The sequence below is a fragment of the Pseudophryne corroboree genome, chromosome 2 (assembly GCF_028390025.1).
Source record: "Pseudophryne corroboree isolate aPseCor3 chromosome 2, aPseCor3.hap2, whole genome shotgun sequence".
Lineage (NCBI taxonomy): Eukaryota > Metazoa > Chordata > Amphibia > Anura > Myobatrachidae > Pseudophryne > Pseudophryne corroboree.
In genome coordinates, this window is record NC_086445.1 from 122,712,501 (window position 1) to 122,733,191 (window position 20,691).

Below are 20,691 nucleotides of genomic sequence, written 5' to 3' on the forward strand. Positions count from 1 at the left end.
TTCCTTCTCACATGGTCAGTGAGTGACCCCACTGGATAAACTACAGGTGGAAGAGAGAGATAGGGGAGGGGGAAATATGTGGTAAGAGGGAAAAACAGAGAGAAACTGGGAAAGAGGAGGAGAGGGTGGTAATGGGGAGAGCCAGAGATTAAATAAGCACCAGGCTCAACTGCTAGTAGACGGGTCTGTAATAGTAGTCATTTATAACAGGCTTAGCACAAGCTGCAGCCCACCAACAGCTGGCAAGCCAAAGGTTGCCCACCCACGTTTTATAGCAACTTACTACTATATTCTGGACCCCTATGCTGCAACATCTAGGAAGGTAAGTTAGCCATCTTGTAATACTAGTCTTATTAATTCCCCCGACGTATCCTACCCATGGAAAGAGCCACAGTATTTATCAATGTGGAACTGTGATAGCTTATGAAGTGGACACAGTTTTTTCCAACACTCTTCCCTTCCATAGGGAAAGAAAGACAGTATTGTCCAGCCTGGGACTCGTATTCCCTATAGCTGAGGACAACCAGCTTATATCTCTCTTTTGTACTGGAAACCAGCCCAGACTGTCTAGCCTGGGACCAGTTGGAAGATTTGGGGAGGGAGCACGCTGCCTGTTTATGTATTGCTGCACTGTGTCTTGGTAGTATTTTGTCTTAGGCCACTCTGCACAACATTGCTAGCGCAATTAGACATGTTAACAATAGGTGCCCTCCGCTACCTATGGACACCTGTTGCTCAGGTGGACTTAATATTTGCAAGGTACAAAACTACAGAAGGCACTGTAGCATCAGCTGAACATGGAGGAGACTGTGACCCGCTGTCGGATCCAGTAAGTATGTGTCATGCGCTGAAGTGTAAAGCCCATTCAAAGGTCAGACCTCAATCAGTGGAACGGTTTGAAACGTGCAGTTCTCCAACTGTCCTTATTTAAGGGGAGCGGTAGAAAGCCTCTGTTGGGAATTCAGTTGTCTTTGGGTGCCAATAGCTCCCGTTTAAAGTGACAGGAGCATCAGAATTGAAAGCCACGGGCGCCCACCACTTATTGCAGATTTCTGCTCGCCCTTGGAAAGAAATAAAGTGGAGAAGTTGCCCCTAGCAACAAATCAGCTTGTAGCTATCAATTACCAAGGGTAACATATCTACCCAAGGTGGCACAAGGATGTGTCAAAGGTCTTGGATAGTTAATAGAAGGACACATCTGTTTAATGTCCCGCAAAGAGGATACTAATAAAATCCACATAAGGCAATTATTGGAAATCATTACAAAATTTCCTGGAGGAGCGATTCCTTTTTTTTTTTTTAACATAAATACGCTTTTTCTTTTTGGTCATTTATTTATTTGTTAACTGTTACATTTAATAAAATTAGCCAACTTTAAGATTAATTAGACATGGTTGTCAAATATCTTCCATTGTATACATTTTAAAATAAAATGTGTAATTAAGGAGTCCCTTGAAAAATTTCTTAGAATAATATCAGTGGTTCTAATAGCAATTTTTTTATTATTACTTTATGATCATTATAGTCAATTGTTGCCGTTTACCAGTAGAGAAGAAATGTCATTATTTTTTCAAAACATATGAATTGACTTGGCTTCAAAAAAAAAAAAAAGGAGTATTTCATTGAAATATGGATGTGAATAGCTACACCAAGTGTTTTCAATGTGTGTACCCAGATATAACATGTAAGTGGGATGGCCACAAAGGTATTGTACTGCAGGCAATATGACTGTAGTGTGACAGTAAAAAACATTCCTGTGACTGATTACTAATACTGTATGTGATGACTGGTTGTGTCCCATATGATATGAATTACAAATGTCTCCAGAATCCAGAAGGAATAAAATAAGACAATCCAGTTTCACTTGTTTTGGATAACTTTCTATTGACTTTATAGTTAGTTAGTGTCCAATTAACTAAAAACCACATTACTGATTAGGTTCTTCATTGTAAAGGGCCCTACACATTTAGCAATGTCAGCGATTTGGACGATGATCGATCTGACTGATGACCGTTATCGTACAAATTGACTTGCATTGAAAAATGATGGAAAACCAACGATGAACGACCGCGGGGACGCGCATGATTCATCGTCGGTGCATCCACACTAAACGATATATCGTTCATATCGCCCATCAACATAGCTAAGTGTGTAGGGCCCTTAAGAGTGAGGAAGAATTGCTTACCACTTGAATTTGATAGAAATTGAACTAACAGAGTATAAAAATGGATTGGGCACCGTTGTAATAAAAAGATAACATCTGCAGATAGAACTATCAGAGGGTATTACTGAGTTGACTGATCCTGGGAATTTATCCAATTGCCATTTTTTGGAGAGTAGGAGGTTTCAAGAAGGAGGGTGTTCCCTGTGAGGTTAAAAAGTAATACTGGTGTTTTTTATTTTGCCCTTTTTTTGGATCAACGCAACTAAAATCCGTGAAGGTTTGAATTCTAAGGACATGAGACTTTTATCGAGAACAGAGGTGTACAGCGGAACCTGTTGTGCTCAAACTGTAACTTTAAAGGTGTGTACACACGGTGAGATCCTTGCTATGCCCAATTTTGACTAAGCGATTTCCCCTGAACTACCCCCAGAGCCCAGAAGCACCGATTTTGACTATCTGTACTTTCGATTCTTACTGTATGATTTTGACTAAGTGCCAATTTTGACTACAGTATACTTTGTACTAGATAATACACTAGACAGTCAAGATTGACTTGCCTGCACAGTCTAGCTAGCCTTGCAATACCGACCTCGCGGGACTGCCCATCGGTATCAAATCGGTATGACAAGCGGCATAACACCTTCCGATTTGCACTAACTTTCCTTATCTCACTGTGTGTACACACCTTAAGCCCTAACTCACCTGACTGGGATTTCTGTGACTTGTAGAACCACTATGGCTGCAAAATCATAATTGCATTGTGATTTTTTTTATTTTATTTTTTGTCTTTACATATCCTCATGCCTAAAAGCTCAATATGAGTTAAGACACAATAAAGAGCAGAGATCAATGCAATTGCACTCAGGATCTGTTCTATATGCCACATAGGCTGGGAAAGCTGATGAACTGTTTATTTTAAGGTAGTGTGGTTTCTCATAGAGATGAAAAATAAAATATTTAAACCAGTGTATTGCCAGCAGCAGGCTACCCGAGAGGTTGTATGGATGTTGAGCCAGACAGGCAGACCAACATGCCAGCTGTACATTAAAAAAGGAACCAGGGGATAGGTACAGCTACTATCTGGATTTCATTGAATGCAAAAAGTTACTGTGGGTATAAGAAATACATTTCAGACGTGGACTGCACAAATCAATACTCGAGTAAATTACCCAGAAGACACTGTAAATGTATCATACAATGTACATGGAGCATTCATTCTGCCACACTTTTTTTTTAGAAAATTATCAAGCAAGTAGGATGTATAATAAAATAAAAGTCATATTGCAGATACAGATCAACAGGACCATTTTCAGTTTCTAAAATCCAAACTGCTCAATTAGACTCTGTAGCCACCCCAACCGTGCTTAAAAAAAAGTGTGATTTAATTCAAACATGACAGGAAGCTGCGCCTGTAGGTGGCAACACTCAAGCAACACCAGCAGGGCTCTGATAGTGTACCCTACACAGCACAGACTCTTGTGTCACATCAGCAGGGGGTCATTAATACACAAATATGGAAAGCAAGCCATATGCCCATATCAAACCTTGGAAACAAAACACAGTCCCCCATTTATTCTAGTATTAGACATCAGTAACTCCTGTGAACAATGGCATGATAAGCATTTACATAAGCCCAGCCAACAGCGCCTAAACTGATCATATAAATAGAGGTGCAACAACAGCACCACCACCACCATGTGCCAATCAGCAGTTCTATGACATTATTCAATGAAAAAAAATTATATATATATATATATATATATATATATATATATATATATATACACACACATACACACACACACACACACACACACACACACACACACACACACACACACACACACACTGAGCCAGCTACTCATCAGCAGCAATCATATGACAGCCCCTGCAATAGACAGTAAGTGTTACAGTAACCCCCTGGCTGTATTATAGACAGTACCAGTGTCAGCTACTCTTCCAAGCTGTGAATGAGGATGTACAGAGCCAGCCACGAGTGGTGCTGCCGCATTGGGAAGTGATGTAAGGAGGAGTGAGGCAGGGCACTACTGCGGCTCTGCTGCGCTGTCTATCGGGACAGTAATGGACCACACAGCCCCAGGTAAGGTCAGAACTCGTGCAATGGACAGCACTGCGATGGTGCCCGGATTTCCCGATCACTTACAAAGTAACAAGTCACTGTGCGCTACGTAATAAAGCTGTAATAAAAGTGAAGGAGCCGGATACTCACACGTTGCAGGCAGCAGGTTGACACTGCTGAGAGTTCCCAGGTGCAGGGCACAATGACCGGTTGCTCCAGGGGATCTTTACTCCTCAGCACTACTGTACAGTCAGCAGCTTTCCCACACACTGCTGCGAGGCTACTGCTGCACCAAGAACGTATCCAAACAAGTCCAATGCAGCAGCAGCTATAGCTCCCCCTCCATGCCCCCCCTTAAAGTCACAGCTGGCATTTCTGCCCTGTCTGGACAATGCTGGCTGCCATTTGCTTTCTGTACCCTCGGAAAATGGTCTTTAAATAGTAGATAGAGGGGAGTTTCCCGAAACAGAGCCCATCACTGCTGGTCTGATACCGTTAGCTGTGCCCTGGGGAAGTGTGGGCACTGAGCATGCTCAGTGAGAGACTGAAGGACACGGGCGGCCATGTTTAAGGGCACTGGGCAGGATCAGTTCATGCGCATGTGCAGTTTCTTCAGTGCAGTGGGCTGTCTGATGTGGTCTGCTCTAGGACTTACTAGGACACATTTGCTGTGCGTAACATTGTTATATATAACAGATGCTAAGAGACGCTTGCAGAACTAGAGAAGGGAAAGTTGGTTGGTAAAAGAAATAAGATACATGTTAAGGGACAAATGTGTGAAGACAGGGATTCTCACTAGTCATTAAGGGCAGGATCCAGGCTTTAGAGCTACAATGTCTCTGTCAACAGTCAATAGGTCGACACCATATGGTCGACATGCATTAGGCTGACATTTGTGGGGTCACAGCTGGTCCAGGCTGGGCCCCCGAATGCACCCTCGCCGGAAGGACCTTGGAATTCCCTGACCCGCGGACGATGGACGCCGTGGAGATCTTTGTAGGGACTACAAAGGAAAAAGGGGGGGGAAATGTGGGAATGTGTCCTGTTTTACAGGACACATTCCAGCTGCAGCAGCCAGAGCGCCTGTGTCCCCTGCGGGACAATGTCTCTGACAGCGCGGGGACAGCTTGTCTGTCCCCAGCGCCTGTCAGTGTGTGGCGGCGGCGGGTGTCCGGTGCAGGGATTACCCTTTTCCCTGCACCGGACCAGAGACTGCGGGGGCATTTGAATGTTGGCGCCCTCCGGGAGCCAATCGCGGCTCCCGGAGCGGCAGCCAATCGGAGAGTGACGCGGCGAGCCAATCGGCGCTCGCCGCTTCATAGGCCCCGCCCCCGGCGTCTGACGTCAGACGCCGGGCGGGAGCCGTTCGTAAAAGAGGCCGCGCCGAAGAGCGGCGAAGAGGAGGAGCCCGCGCGCAGGAGCGCGAGGAAGAGGATCGCGTGGCAGAAGGAAGAAGACGGGCGGGAGCAGCGCGGACGGAGGTCGGCGCGCCGGAGCGCAGAAGATCCAGATGCCGCAAGGAGGAGCCGGAGGAGGTCATCGGTCGGGATCGGAAGAGAAGATGTCCAGCGGCGGCTGGACGCGGAGGAGAGACGCCGGCGCCGCTGGCCAGGACGGGTCAGCGGCAGAAGACGGTGCCGGAGGCCCCCGGGTTAGGTAAGGCCTCAGTGAGGCATCCTGCCCCCCTCCCCTTTGCCTCCCTCGACCACCAGGGACGGGCATTAGGCCCGCGGGCACAAGTCAGGCACTAGGCCTGTGGCGCAGTTAGGAGATTGGGGGTCATTTGTCTGATTAGGTGGTTTGGGCATTAGGCCCAAGCCACCCAACCCCTGCGGCACCAGATAGGCAGGCACTAGGCCTGGGGGGCACATGTTGGGCACTAGGCCCATGAGAATAGTCAGGCCACCGGCCTGTGGGCACAGTTAGGCGGGCATTAGGCCCGAGGGGCAGTTCAGGCAATAGGCCTGTTGGGACATTAGAGGGCGCTAGGCCCTAGCGTATTTTGGCCAGTAAGTACAGATAAGGTGACTCTGGGCACAAGGCCCAGGTCACCCAACGGGCAGCAAGTTAGGCGGGCGCTAGGCCCGTGGGCGAAGTCAGGCCTCCGGCCTGTGTGCAGTTAGGGGGCGCCAGGCCCAGCGAAGCAGTGTTTTCCCCGAGGTGAGTAAAGGTGGCACTGGGCGTTAGGCTCAGGCCACCCTGAGAGTACGGTAGGTGGGTGAGCTGTGCGGTCCCCACTACTGGGTGTTCTGAGTCGGGTAGAAAAGGGACAGCACCGTTTTATGTTGTAACTCCGATAGTGTGATATATGTTGTTACCGTGCAGGACAAAGTGTATGTGTTGTGTAAGTTGTGCATAGTTGTGTTGCACCACACCCACAGAGCTAGTTTGAGGGCTCCGCTGTTGTAGATAGTATAGGGTGTGACACTAGGGTAGAGTTAGGCCCTGCACGGCTGTTTCTCTTTGCCTCCTTACAGGGACCTGTAAGTGGAGAAGATCGGAGTGCAAGACTTGTGACGGTGAGTAGCATCCGTGTACGTCTGTCCCTTGTTTGTCCCCGAGCGCCGGAGTTAGGATTGCTCACGGACGTGAGAATCCCTTTCATCACACTACGTGCGAAAGCGCGAGTGTGTGAAAGCTGGGTAGCTGAGGCTTTGTGCCGGTGATGACCATTCACCCAGCCGGTGAAGGTCGCGGCCACCCCTGGGGTATCCCCTGTTCCAGTGGAAGAAGGGTCGATACCCCCTTTAATGTAAACCCTTCTCTCCTCAGCTAGGTCGTCGGTCAGCTCCGAGAGGGAATCGCCGTGTCCGGATCCGAGTGAAGATTTCCAGGTCCGTTGAGGGTTCCGGAACCTGAAGGTGAGACCGAGCGGCGCCTGGTGAGTACCGAGTCTACACCTGCACGGCAGCAGGCACCACCACACGCACCGCAGTCCAACCGCACCTCTCACACTTGGCGTAGTCGGCAGGATCAAAGAGACCGGATCACGGACACGATGTGGAACGCCACCAAGAAGACCTCCCTGCGGACGGCTCCGGAGAAGACTCACCCCCGGACGTGTGCGGACCAGAGCGACTGGGTGACGGTGTCTGGGGCAGACATCCTGAAGATGGTGCAGCGGTCGGTCCAGCGTGAAAAAGAAGAGCGCCGGGAGAAGGTGCGCAAGAAGGCCGCTGTGACGCCCTGCAAGAAATGTCGGCAAACAGGTCACTTTGCCGACGAGTGTACTTGGCGAGAGACGTCCCCAAAGAAGGTGGTCCAGGAAGCGGACCGAAGACGTCAGAAGGGCCAAGCGAAGAAGGAGTCCTGGTGTTTGCTCTGCGGAAACTACGGGCATGAGCACAACAGTTGTCCTTGGGACGAAGAGTTGAGCGAAGACGAGGTTGATTCCTGGTGTGAAAACTGTGGAGATCCCCGACATCGGCTCCTGGAATGTCCATGGACTGAAGACCGGACAGACTACGAGGCCACGGTGAAGCAGCTGACGGAGTCTCGTCAGCAGCTTTGGGACCGGGTGGCTGCAGAGCCTGTGTGTGCGCTCTGCGAGGCGAGAGGACATGCGCTTCCCGATTGTCCGTGGAACGAAGACCGGATGATTGCGGATGGTCGCGCCCAGAGATGGGAGGAGGAAACCAGGGAAATGGAGCGGAAGGCCTTGCTTGAAGTTAGTTCGCAGGTGCCCATTTCCTCTGAGCCGGAACCAACGGGTGAAGATTCCCCAGTGAAGGAGGTGGATCAGGAACCCGTCTTGGAGAAGGTGGCAGTGGCCCTCCCTTGTTGGAAGTGTCGGCGACCAGGACATGCGGCCAGTGAGTGCCCTTGGGAAGATGCCGCGGACCTACTCTGTCCCAAGAAAGTGACCCCAGTAAGGCAGAATCCTTTCCCGCATGAGGCGGAGGTGGACGACTGGGAGGTGAAGAGACCACGCTGCGAAGAAAAGCGTGAAGACCCAGTGACTGAGACGTCTGGAATCTCTCCACGATGGAACCGTACACGACCAGGACGTGCGGAACAGGAGTGTCCTGGGTACCAAGAGATGCCAGCGGAAGCGAAGGAGTACGCTGAGGAAGAAACGATGCCAGCGGAAGCGAAAGAGTACGCTGAGGAAGCAGAGGTGCCAGCGGAAGCGAAGAAGTACGCTGAGGAGGAAAGTAATACCCCAGTCCAAGTATCGGAGGAGGACTCGGACTACGGTGAGCTGTCCGCCGACGAATCCCTCCCAGAACAGATGGAGGACGACTCTGGCATCGGAAGCGCCGACGAGAGTGACTGGCAGGATCGGGTGGAGTCATGCTCCCAGTTGAATGCCCTCCGGAAAGAGGAGGAGATAGTCCTGGAGCAAGAATACCTGCCAGGAGTGCCGAAATGGACCGACGTACGGGGACAGGACTGCGATGCCGTGGGAGGACCCGTTCCAGAGGAAGAGATAGGACCTTTGGAGATGCCCCACAAGGAAATGCGACATGTGGTGGCTGTTGCCCGGGAGGAAACGGGTGCCCCGGAGGATTCCGCTGTTGGGTGGTGGTCGATACCACACCCGGAAGACAGGGACGAAGCCACAGACGATATCGGAGGCCAAGAGTGGGTGACTGTTGTCCCCGTGGAGGAAGATTCCCCTTGGTGGCCAGCGTCAAGCGACCGTGAGGAGATGCCACTCCCCCAGAGGATCCGCCGATGGAGGTCAGGCCGTAAGAGGAACCCGGAGCTGGAGGAGGAAGGATGTGGGGTCACAGCTGGTCCAGGCTGGGCCCCCGAATGCACCCTCGCCGGAAGGACCTTGGAATTCCCTGACCCGCGGACGATGGACGCCGTGGAGATCTTTGTAGGGACTACAAAGGAAAAAGGGGGGGGAAATGTGGGAATGTGTCCTGTTTTACAGGACACATTCCAGCTGCAGCAGCCAGAGCGCCTGTGTCCCCTGCGGGACAATGTCTCTGACAGCGCGGGGACAGCTTGTCTGTCCCCAGCGCCTGTCAGTGTGTGGCGGCGGCGGGTGTCCGGTGCAGGGATTACCCTTTTCCCTGCACTGGACCAGAGACTGCGGGGGCATTTGAATGTTGGCGCCCTCCGGGAGCCAATCGCGGCTCCCGGAGCGGCAGCCAATCGGAGAGTGACGCGGCGAGCCAATCGGCGCTCGCCGCGTCATAGGCCCCGCCCCTGGCGTCTGACGTCAGACGCCGGGCGGGAGCCGTTCGTAAAGGAGGCCGCGCCGAAGAGCGGCGAAGAGGAGGAGCCCGCGCGCAGGAGCGCGAGGAAGAGGATCGCGTGGCAGAAGGAAGAAGACGGGCGGGAGCAGCGCGGACGGAGGTCGGCGCGCCGGAGCGCAGAAGATCCAGACGCCGCAAGGAGGAGCCGGAGGAGGTCATCGGTCGGGATCGGAAGAGAAGATGTCCAGCGGCGGCTGGACGCGGAGGAGAGACGCCGGCGCCGCTGGCCAGGACGGGTCAGCGGCAGAAGACGGTGCCGGAGGCCCCCGGGTTAGGTAAGGCCTCAGTGAGGCATCCTGCCCCCCTCCCCTTTGCCTCCCTCGACCACCAGGGACGGGCATTAGGCCCGCGGGCACAAGCCTGTGGCGCAGTTAGGAGATTGGGGGTCATTTGTCTGATTAGGTGGTTTGGGCATTAGGCCCAAGCCACCCAACCCCTGCGGCACCAGATAGGCAGGCACTAGGTCTGGGGGGCACATGTTGGGCACTAGGCCCATGAGAATAGTCAGGCCACCGGCCTGTGGGCACAGTTAGGCGGGCATTAGGCCCGAGGGGCAGTTCAGGCAATAGGCCTGTTGGGACTTTAGAGGGCGCTAGGCCCTAGCGTATTTTGGCCAGTAAGTACAGATAAGGTGACTCTGGGCACAAGGCCCAGGTCACCCAACGGGCAGCAAGTTAGGCGGGCGCTAGGCCCGTGGGCGAAGTCAGGCCTCCGGCCTGTGTGCAGTTAGGGGGCGCCAGGCCCAGCGAAGCAGTGTTTTCCCCGAGGTGAGTAAAGGTGGCACTGGGCGTTAGGCTCAGGCCACCCTGAGAGTACGGTAGGTGGGTGAGCTGTGCGGTCCCCACTACTGGGTGTTCTGAGTCGGGTAGAAAAGGGACAGCACCGTTTTATGTTGTAACTCCGATAGTGTGATATATGTTGTTACCGTGCAGGGCAAAGTGTATGTGTTGTGTAAGTTGTGCATAGTTGTGTTGCACCACACCCACAGAGCTAGTTTGAGGGCTCCGCTGTTGTAGATAGTATAGGGTGTGACACTAGGGTAGAGTTAGGCCCTGCACGGCTGTTTCTCTTTGCCTCCTTACAGGGACCTGTAAGTGGAGAAGATCGGAGTGCAAGACTTGTGACGGTGAGTAGCATCCGTGTACGTCTGTCCCTTGTTTGTCCCCGAGCGCCGGAGTTAGGATTGCTCACGGACGTGAGAATCCCTTTCATCACACTACGTGCGAAAGCGCGAGTGTGTGAAAGCTGGGTAGCTGAGGCTTTGTGCCGGTGATGACCATTCACCCAGCCGGTGAAGGTCGCGGCCACCCCTGGGGTATCCCCTGTTCCAGTGGAAGAAGGGTCGATACCCCCTTTAATGTAAACCCTTCTCTCCTCAGCTAGGTCGTCGGTCAGCTCCGAGAGGGAATCGCCGTGTCCGGATCCGAGTGAAGATTTCCAGGTCCGTTGAGGGTTCCGGTACCTGAAGGTGAGAGCGAGCGGCGCCTGGTGAGTACCGAGTCTACACCTGCACGGCAGCAGGCACCACCACACGCACCGCAGTCCAACCGCACCTCTCACACATTGACAAAAGGTTGACCTATGAAAGGTTGACAATGGAAAAGGTCGACATGTTCATATGGTCGACACATGTTTGGGGGGTTTCATGTTTTTTTTGGACTTCTCCACCCTTGAATATCCATGTCTCATATCATATCCTTTAGTAACCTTGTGTTGAGCAAAGCGAAGAGACACCATGCCCGTAGCGTGACGAGCGTGGCGAGCCCGCGGGGTAACGCATTTCTACAAATGGTGGTCCCAGATGGAAAAACTGTGCACACTAACCCCCAAAATGCAAAAAAAGTGTGTTGGCCATTTTTGTGTCATCCATTGTCATGTTGACTTTTGACCCTGTCGGTCATTTGTCCATGTCTACCTTTTTCCAGTATCGACCTTTCATAGGTCGACCTTTTATCAAGGTCAACCATATGAGGTCAGCCTAATGACTGTCGACCTAGACATTGTAGATCTTCTATACCACACACATTAAGGGCAGTAGACAAGTAGATGACATTGTATAAGACAAGGGGAAAGGAGTTAAATTGGTCACTGGACTATATTTGTGTTAGTTTTGGGCCATATTTGCTAATTTTTGTTCTCTCTACTGTACTTTTTAATTCAATGTTTAAAACATGAAAATGGCAGCCCAATGCTAGGTGCAACAGATGGGTCAGATGCAGGCTTCCCTTCCCTGTACGCAGGGCGCTTTAGAGTCACATGTCACTCCCACAAGTCAGGGCAGTTTTCTCCGCACAGTTAACAGCCCATAACGTCCGATTCACGGAAAAATCAGATCCGGCCAAGTTCCATCCAGCTTGGAATCAGCCCACTGACATATTGGAGCACTGTGTAAGCTGAACCATTATTCATGACTCATGAGAATGCAGACTATCAATACCTGTATATTGCCAACCCGTGACATACCCTGTGCTGCTTTATGCAAATCGGAGGGCCCATATCGCTCTTGTGGATCAATTCAGGATTGGCATCTACTGGCGGCTGCCTGTCTGTAAGTTATAACCTCCTTACCTTGTGTACATCCATGCGGCCGAATGTGCAAGGACCCAAGATGGACACTTTTAGCGCCCATAGATGCTGGAATACTGAGTGTAGCGTCCTTAATTGCTACCATTGGAAAAACCATCGAAACTTGCATTATGGCCTCCTGTGCTTGCGGGTGAGCATCTGGGAATGCTGCAGCTTGCATTGACACGCCATGACACACCCACTGAATGGACTATTTCTGCATTTATTTCTAGTCAGCGCCCAGGAACGGCCATCACTTTTCTACAGTATCTCAGACACCATGCGCACTTGCAAATAATCGCTCAACTACATGAACATCACCAATGGGTGTAGATTGTGTGTGACTCAGAATCAGGAACAATGAATCCAGGATCTATGTTGTTGTTGTTTTTTAAATTGCAAAGTTGGAGATGGATCTTTCTGAAAGATCAAAACTCGGTGTCCATCCCCAGGATTAATGACCCATAGGGCCCTATGGGTTGGGAGTGAAATGCCAGTGGATGGGATCTCGGCGGTAAAAAACCTGCCACGGCATTCTAATGATGAGAATCCCGACAGGGGAAGGTAAGTATACTTACTCTCCCCCCCTCAGCCCCCTAACCCTCCCTTCTAGTAGCCTAAACCTAACCCTCTCACCTCTGCAGCCTAACCCTTCCCTGGCGGTGTCTAAACCTTACCCCCCCCCCCTAAATCTTACTCCCCCTCCATGTAGGCTAACCCTAACACCCCCCCCCCCTCCTGTTCCGCAGCCTAACCCTCTCCCTGCAGCCCAACCCTATCCCACTGCCCGCAGTCTAAACCTAAATACCCCTCCCACCCCCTGCACAGCAGTTTGCCGGATGCTAGTTCGGGATCCCAGCGGTCGGGATTCCAGCGCCAGCCAGGTAACCCTATTCGGTATTCCGAGTAGTGTCGTGATTCCGGCGTTGGTTTTCTGACTGCCAGGATCCCGACCATCAGGATCCTGACCGGATCCCGGCCCTATACAGCATGCTATAAACAATGAATAAATTGCTTAGAGTTATCTGGGCCCCTCAGTATCTGTGTAATACTTGAATATTTGACAACACTGAAAGGTGCCAGTGTCTTTACCATATTATTACAGGGCATCACTTTTCTATGCAAGATTTCAAAAATCTTTGAACTTCCTCTTTATGATAAATGACTAAATATAGATACTTGGCTGAACGTGAAAACTACCAATAGCAGCAAGATTTACTTTAAAAGTACTGAATAACCAAATATTGTAAAAGAGACTATTTTTGGAACAAACAAAAAGAAAAAGAAAAAAGCCTGAAAACCAGAGGACTTCAAATTAGAGATGAGCGCCGGAAATTTTTCGGGTTTTGTGTTTTGGTTTTGGGTTCGGTTCCGCGGCCGTGTTTTGGGTTCGACCGCGTTTTGGCAAAACCTAACCGAATTTTTTTTGTCGGATTCGGATGTGTTTTGGATTCGGGTGTTTTTTTCCAAAAAACCTAAAAAACAGCTTAAATCATAGAATTTGGGGGTCATTTTGATCCCAAAGTATTATTAACCTCAAAAACCATCATTTCCACTCATTTTCAGTCTATTCTGAATACCTCACACCTCACAATATTATTTTTAGTCCTAAAATTTGCACCGAGGTCGCTGGATGACTAAGCTAAGCGACCCTAGTGGCCGACACAAACACCTGGCCCATCTAGGAGTGGCACTGCAGTGTCACGCAGGATGTCCCTTCCAAAAAACCCTAACCCAAACAGCACATGACGCAAAGAAAAAAAGAGGCGCAATGAGGTAGCTGTGTGAGTAAGATAAGCGACCCTAGTGGCCGACACAAACACCGGGCCCATCTAGGAGTGGCACTGCAGTGTCACGCAGGATGTCCCTTCCAAAAAACCCTCCCCAAACAGCACATGACGCAAAGAAAAAAAGAGGCGCAATGAGGTAGCTGTGTGAGTAAGATAAGCGACCCTAGTGGCCGACACAAACACCGGGCCCATCTAGGAGTGTCACTGCAGTGTCACGCAGGATGTCCCTTCCAAAAAACCCTCCCCAAACAGCACATGACGCAAAGAAAAAAAGAGGCGCAATGAGGTAGCTGTGTGAGTAAGATAAGCGACCCAAGTGGCCGACACAAACACCGGGCCCATCTAGGAGTGGCACTGCAGTGTCACGCAGGATGGCCCTTCCAAAAAACCCTCCCCAAACAGCACATGACGCAAAGAAAAAAAGAGGCGCAATGAGGTAGCTGTGTGAGTAAGATAAGCGACCCTAGTGGCCGACACAAACACCGGGCCCATCTAGGAGTGTCACTGCAGTGTCACGCAGGATGTCCCTTCCAAAAAACCCTCCCCAAACAGCACATGACGCAAAGAAAAAAAGAGGCGCAATGAGGTAGCTGTGTGAGTAAGATAAGCGACCCTAGTGGCCGACACAAACACCGGGCCCATCTAGGAGTGGCACTGCAGTGTCACGCAGGATGGCCCTTCCAAAAAACCCTCCCCAAACAGCACATGACGCAAAGAAAAATTAAAGAAAAAAGAGGTGCAAGATGGAATTGTCCTTGGGCCCTCCCACCCACCCTTATGTTGTATAAACAGGACATGCACACTTTAACCAACCCATCATTTCAGTGACAGGGTCTGCCACACGACTGTGACTGATATGACGGGTTGGTTTGGACCCCCACCAAAAAAGAAGCAATTAATCTCTCCTTGCACAAACTGGCTCTACAGAGGCAAGATGTCCACCTCATCATCATCCTCCGATATATCACCGTGTACATCCCGCTCCTCACAGATTATCAATTCGTCCCCACTGGAATCCACCATCTCAGCTCCCTGTGTACTTTGTGGAGGCAATTGCTGCTGGTCAATGTCTCCGCGGAGGAATTGATTATAATTAATTTTAATGAACATCATCTTCTCCACATTTTCTGGATGTAACCTCGTACGCCGATTGCTGACAAGGTGAGCGGCGGCACTAAACACTCTTTCGGAGTACACACTTGTGGGAGGGCAACTTAGGTAGAATAAAGCCAGTTTGTGCAAGGGCCTCCAAATTGCCTCTTTTTCCTGCCAGTATAAGTACGGACTGTGTGACGTGCCTACTTGGATGCGGTCACTCATATAATCCTCCACCATTCTTTCAATGTTGAGAGAATCATATGCAGTGACAGTAGACGACATGTCCGTAATCGTTGTCAGGTCCTTCAGTCCGGACCAGATGTCAGCATCAGCAGTCGCTCCAGACTGCCCTGCATCACCGCCAGCGGGTGGGCTCGGAATTCTGAGCCTTTTCCTCGCACCCCCAGTTGCGGGAGAATGTGAAGGAGGAGATGTTGACAGGTCGCGTTCCGCTTGACTTGACAATTTTCTCACCAGCAGGTCTTTCAACCCCAGCAGACTTGTGTCTGCCGGAAAGAGAGATCCAAGGTAGGCTTTAAATCTAGGATCGAGCACGGTGGCCAAAATGTAGTGCTCTGATTTCAACAGATTGACCACCCGTGAGTCCTTGTTAAGCGAATTAAGGGCTCCATCCACAAGTCCCACATGCCTAGCGGAATCGCTCCGTGTTAGCTCCTCCTTCAATGTCTCCAGCTTCTTCTGCAAAAGCCTGATGAGGGGAATTACCTGACTCAGGCTGGCAGTGTCTGAACTGACTTCACGTGTGGCAAGTTCAAAGGGCATCGGAACCTTGCACAACGTTGAAATCATTCTCCACTGCGCTTGAGACAGGTGCATTCCACCTCCTATATCGTGCTCAATTGTATAGGCTTGAATGGCCTTTTGCTGCTCCTCCAACCTCTGAAGCATATAGAGGGTTGAATTCCACCTCGTTACCACTTCTTGCTTCAGATGATGGCAGGGCAGGTTCAGTAGTTTTTGGTGGTGCTCCAGTCTTCTGTACGTGGTGCCTGTACGCCGAAAGTGTCCCGCAATTCTTCTGGCCACCGACAGCATCTCTTGCACGCCCCTCTCGTTTTTTAAATAATTCTGCACCACCAAATTCAAGGTATGTGCAAAACATGGGACGTGCTGGAATTTGCCCATATTTAATGCACACACAATATTGCTGGCGTTGTCCGATGCCACAAATCCACAGGAGAGTCCAATTGGGGTAAGCCATTCCGCGATGATCTTCCTCAGTTGCCGTAAGAGGTTTTTAGCTGTGTGCGTATTCTGGAAACCGGTGATACAAAGCGTAGCCTGCCTAGGAAAGAGTTGGCGTTTGCGAGATGCTGCTACTGGTGCCGCCGCTGCTGTTCTTGCGGCGGGAGTCCATACATCTACCCAGTGGGCTGTCACAGTCATATAGTCCTGACCCTGCCCTGCTCCACTTGTCCACATGTCCGTGGTTAAGTGGACATTGGGTACAGCTGCATTTTTTAGGACACTGGTGACTCTTTTTCTGAGGTCTGTGTACATTTTCGGTATCGCCTGCCTAGAGAAATGGAACCTAGATGGTATTTGGTACCGGGGACACAGTACCTCCAACAAGTCTCTAGTTGGCTCTGCAGTAATGATGGATACCGGAACCACGTTTCTCACCACCCAGGATGCCAAGGCCTCAGTTATCCGCTTTGCAGTAGGATGACTGCTGTGATATTTCATCTTCCTCGCAAAGGACTGTTGAACAGTCAATTGCTTACTGGAAGTAGTACAAGTGGGCTTACGACTTCCCCTCTGGGATGACCATCGACTCCCAGCAGCAACAACAGCAGCGCCAGCAGCAGTAGGCGTTACACGCAAGGATGCATCAGAGGAATCCCAGGCAGGAGAGGACTCGTCAGAATTGCCAGTGACATGGCCTGCAGGACTATTGGCATTCCTGGGGAAGGAGGAAATTGACACTGAGGGAGTTGGTGGGGTGGTTTGCGTGAGCTTGGTTACAAGAGGAAGGGATTTACTGGTCAGTGGACTGCTTCCGCTGTCGCCCAAAGTTTTTGAACTTGTCACTGACTTATTATGAATGCGCTGCAGGTGACGTATAAGGGAGGATGTTCCGAGGTGGTTAACGTCCTTACCCCTACTTATTACAGCTTGACAAAGGCAACACACGGCTTGACACCTGTTGTCCGCATTTCTGTTGAAATACTTCCACACCGAAGAGCTGATTTTTTTGGTATTTTCACTAGGCATGTCAGTGGCCATATTCCTCCCACGGACAACAGGTGTCTCCCCGGGTGCCTGACTTAAACAAACCACCTCACCATCAGAATCCTCCTGGTCAATTTCCTCCCCAGCGCCAGCAACACCCATATCCTCCTCATCCTGGTGTACTTCAACACTGACATCTTCAATCTGACTATCAGGAACTGGACTGCGGGTGCTCCTTCCAGCACTTGCAGGGGGCGTGCAAATGGTGGAAGGCGCATGCTCTTCACGTCCAGTGTTGGGAAGGTCAGGCATCGCAACCGACACAATTGGACTCTCCTTGTGGATTTGGGATTTCGAAGAACGCACAGTTCTTTGCGGTGCTTTTGCCAGCTTGAGTCTTTTAAGTTTTCTAGCGAGAGGCTGAGTGCTTCCATCCTCATGTGAAGCTGAACCACTAGCCATGAACACAGGCCAGGGCCTCAGCCGTTCCTTGCCACTCCGTGTGGTAAATGGCATATTGGCAAGTTTACGCTTCTCCTCCGACAATTTTATTTTAGGTTTTGGAGTCCTTTTTTTACTGATATTTGGTGTTTTGGATTTGACATGCTCTGTACTATGACATTGGGCATCGGCCTTGGCAGACGACGTTGCTGGCATTTCATCGTCTCGGCCATGACTAGTGGCAGCAGCTTCAGCACGAGGTGGAAGTGGATCTTGATCTTTCCCTAATTTTGGAACCTCAACATTTTTGTTCTCCATATTTTAATAGGCACAACTAAAAGGCACCTCAGGTAAACAATGGAGATGGATGGATACTAGTATACAATTATGGATGGACTGCCGAGTGCCGACACAGAGGTAGCTACAGCCGTGAACTACCGTACTGTACTGTGTCTGCTGCTAATATAGACTGGATGATAATGAGATGTAGTATGTATAAAGAAGAAAGAAAAAAAAACCACGGGTAGGTGGTATACAATTATGGATGGACTGCCGAGTGCCGACACAGAGGTAGCTACAGCCGTGGACTACCGTACTGTACTGTGTCTGCTGCTAATATAGACTGGATGATAATGAGATGTAGTATGTATAAAGAAGAAAGAAAAAAAAAACCACGGGTAGGTGGTATACAATTATGGATGGACTGCCGAGTGCCGACACAGAGGTAGCTACAGCCGTGGACTACCGTACTGTACTGTGTCTGCTGCTAATATAGACTGGATGATAATGAGATGTAGTATGTATAAAGAAGAAAGAAAAAAAAAACCACGGGTAGGTGGTATACAATTATGGATGGACTGCCGAGTGCCGACACAGAGGTAGCTACAGCCGTGGACTACCGTACTGTACTGTGTCTGCTGCTAATATAGACTGGATGATAATGAGATGTAGTATGTATAAAGAAGAAAGAAAAAATAACCACGGGTAGGTGGTATACAATTATGGATGGACTGCCGAGTGCCGACACAGAGGTAGCTACAGCCGTGAACTACCGTACTGTGTCTGCTGCTAATATAGACTGGTTGATAATGAGATGTAGTATGTATAAAGAAGAAAGAAAAAAAAAACCACGGGTAGGTGGTATACAATTATGGATGGACTGCCGAGTGCCGACACAGAGATAGCTACAGCCGTGGACTACCGTACTATACTGTGTCTGCTGCTAATATAGACTGGATGATAATGAGATGTAGTATGTATAAAGAAGAAAGAAAAAAAAAACCACGGGTAGGTGGTATACAATTATGGATGGACTGCCGAGTGCCGACACAGAGGTAGCTACAGCCGTGGACTACCGTACTGTACTGTGTCTGCTGCTAATATAGACTGGATGATAATGAGATGTAGTATGTATAAAGAAGAAAGAAAAAAAAAAACACGGGTAGGTGGTATACAATTATGGATGGACTGCCGAGTGCCGACACAGAGGTAGCTACAGCCGTGGACTACCGTACTGTACTGTGTCTGCTGCTAATATAGACTGGATGATAATGAGATGTAGTATGTATAAAGAAGAAAGAAAAAAAAAACCACGGGTAGGTGGTATACAATTATGGATGGACTGCCGAGTGCCGACACAGAGGTAGCTACAGCCGTGAACTACCGTACTGTGTCTGCTGCTAGTATAGACTGGATGATAAATAATGATATAAAAAATATATATATATCACTACTGCAGCCAGACAGGTATATATTATATAATGACGGACCTGCTGGACACTGTCTGTCAGCAGAATGAGTTTTTTAATTTTTATAGAATAAAAAAACACCACACAAGTCACACGACGAGTGTACTTTTTCAGGCAGACAATCACAATATACTATACTGGTGGTCAGTGTGGTCAGGTCACTGGTCACAGTGGTCAGTGGTCAGTCACACTGGCAGTGGCACTCTGGCAGCAAAAGTGTGCACTGTTTAATATGTACTCCTGGCTCCTGCTATAACCTATAACTGCTCCCCAGTCTCCCCCACAATTAAGCTGTGTGAGCACAGTCAGATATTATACATAGATGATGCAGCACACTGGGCTGAGCACAGATATGGTATGTGAGTGTGACTGAGTCACTGTGTATCGTTTTTTTCAGGCAGAGAACAAGAACAGAACGGATTATTAAATAATAATAAATTATAAAACTGCACTGGTGGTCAAGTCACTGGTCATCAGTCACTAGTATAACTCCTCCTAAGCTCCAGTAAGTAAATGAAGTGTCTCACTCTCACTCTCCTATCTATTTTAATTTCTAAACGGAGAGGACGCCAGCCACGTCCTCTCCCTATCAATCTCAATGCACGTGTGAAAATGGCCGCGACGCGCGGCTCCTTATATAGAATCCGAGTCTCGCGATAGAATCCGAGCCTCGCGAGAATCCGACAGCGTGATGATGACGTTCGGGCGCGCTCGGGTTAACCGAGCAAGGCGGGAAGATCCGAGTCGCTCGGACCCGTGTAAAAAAACATGAAGTTCGGGCGGGTTCGGATTCAGAGAAACCGAACCCGCTCATCTCTACTTCAAATATCATGTCACAGGACTCACGCTGTAAGAAAGCATTGGAACCTGCATCAGGGGAGGGGTGCAACGAGAGAGGTATTTTAGTGGATTAAGTGCTGTCGCCATTTACTTAGATCAATGGCGTACAAGGGCATATCTGCTCCCTGCGGTGCTACCTACAGAGCAAATTATGTCACACGCCACCAGCATGAAGTTATCTAAAGCTCGTCTGTAAGAAGAGTAGTTATTGAGATGAAAATGACAGAGGCTGCAATAAGCTACAATAAAAGTCGGGTTCAAATGAAGCTTACGTCGGGTTTTATTTCTCTTACGTCCTAGAGGATGCTGGGGTCCACATTAGTACCATGGGGTATAGACGGGTCCACCAGGAGCCATTGGCACTTTAAGAGTTTGAGAGTGTGGGCTGGCTCCTCCCTCTATGCCCCTCCTACCAGAATCAGTTTAGAAAATGTGCCCGGAGGAGCCGGCCACAGCTAGGGAAGCTCTCCAGAGTTTCCTTAGTAAAGTTTCGTTTTAGAGTTTATTATTTTACAGGGAGGCTGCTGGCAACAGCCTCCCTGCATCGAGGGACTGAGGGGGG

General features: G+C 49.8%; 1 protein-coding gene across 5 annotated transcripts in view; it reads right to left on the reverse strand.

Moving 5' to 3' along the window:
- Positions 1–20,691, reverse strand: part of SACS (sacsin molecular chaperone) — a 173,752-nt gene that overhangs the window by 124,928 nt on the left and 28,133 nt on the right. For 4 of the 5 annotated variants that reach the window (XM_063951675.1, XM_063951673.1, XM_063951674.1 and 1 more), the window contains exon 1: positions 4,395–4,801. The exons of the other annotated variant lie outside the window; for it this stretch is intronic. The gene's annotated coding sequence lies outside the window, so the exon portion shown is untranslated. Of the gene's footprint in view, positions 1–4,394; positions 4,802–20,691 lie in introns of those variants that run through there. 5 annotated transcript variants of the gene reach the window in all.